The sequence below is a fragment of the Myotis davidii genome, unplaced genomic scaffold, assembly GCF_000327345.1.
Source record: "Myotis davidii unplaced genomic scaffold, ASM32734v1 scaffold113, whole genome shotgun sequence".
Lineage (NCBI taxonomy): Eukaryota > Metazoa > Chordata > Mammalia > Chiroptera > Vespertilionidae > Myotis > Myotis davidii.
Window position 1 is genome coordinate 442,679 of NW_006284356.1, and position 1,513 is coordinate 444,191.

The 1,513-nt window shown below is 37.6% G+C and overlaps 1 protein-coding gene across 4 annotated transcripts in view; it reads left to right on the top strand.

Annotated features, from left to right (window-relative positions):
- Positions 1-1,513, top strand: part of UGGT1 (UDP-glucose glycoprotein glucosyltransferase 1) — a 160,754-nt gene that overhangs the window by 67,008 nt on the left and 92,233 nt on the right. The gene's annotated exons all lie outside the window — the stretch shown is intronic.

Consider the following 1,513-nt stretch of genomic DNA (forward strand, 5'->3'; position numbering starts at 1 on the left):
TGAGGTGGTTTTTTTTTTAAAACAAATGTTGTGGCAATGAATCAAAATACATTTCCAGTACATTTTCATTTAAAACTATAAAAGGATATTTGTTTACAAACTGCTTTCTTTTTCTCAAATGAAGAACAAGACCTTTAGTTCTTCTGTTTGGAAATCTGAGCTAGCATTCCTTTAGAAGTCATACTCATGATTGTTTATTTCTCTTTCATCTGAATACGGAATCCTTTGAGATTTTTATAATCTTCCTCTCCCCTTTTTTAGTTTTCTTACCCACATCTAATTCAGCGTCAGCTGTTTTTAGTTTTTCACCTTTTGGAATTTTGCTACTCATTCGTTTTTCTTCTTGGGGAGACCAACTTTTTCTTTTGGCAGTCATATTTTATTTGCTGTATAATATTAATTTATGTTTTTTTCATTCACTAAGGAAAATAGTTGGTTCGGAAACAGACACAACTGATTTTTGGTAAACAAAAAGCTCAGATGAGGGGAGCAAATATGTGTGCCTTCTAGAGAGTGGCTCACCAGTGTGAGGCTGAACATGCTCTACATCAGGTCATTGTTGTATTACCTTATATTGGTTCAGAGGTCTGCTACTATAAATGTTCCTCGTGCCCTGACCGGTTTGGCTCAGTGGATAGAGCCTGTGGACTGAAGCATTCCAGGTTCAATTCCAGTCAAGGGCATGTACCTTGGTTGTGGGCACATCCCCAGTAGGGAGTGTGCAGGAGGCAGCTGATCGATGTTTCTCTCTCATCGATGTTTCTAACTCTCTCCCTCTCCCTTCCTCACTGTAAAAAATCAATAAAATATTTAAAAAAAAAAGTTCCACATTTTAGAGATTCAACAGAAATCTGTTGAATCTGTTCAGTAAGAACAAAACGTAACAACTAGAGACGTTTCTCAAATACTTTGAAATAAGGAATAATATTCGACTTTTAAACATATCTGGTAGTACTGTGTCAGCCCTTCTATCATAGAAAGTGGAACAGGAGGTGGTGCCTATTGTGGGGCGTCACACAGTCTGTTGGGGAGTGACACACAGGAAGAGCATTCAGTTTGGTGGTTGTGATGTTAGTGTTTGCATGTTGTAGGTGGGTGGCCTACAGTGGGCAGCTCTGCCAGTTTGGCGCAGTGATTGATGAAAGCTTCCTAGAGAGGTGGTGACACTTCTCTACCCTGGGAATGAAAGTTTTTAGAGGGATAAGTGAAAACAAAGCAAAAACTCACAGGTTTATTATATGTGTACATTGATATTGAGTACAAAACTAATGAAAATACTGGCTCTCTACCAATTCGTTTGAAAAGGTAAATTCATACCAGGAGTTAGAGGGTCTATGAGGATGACAGCTTGTTTTTCCTCTTTACTATTTCTCCTCTTTACTATTTGTATTATGTGCTTTAGTATTGTTGAGTTTACAGCCAATGAAAAATATTTTTTTAATTAAATCTTTATTGTTCAGATTATTACAGTTCTTCCTCTTTTTCCCCCCATAACTCCCCTCCACCCGTTTCC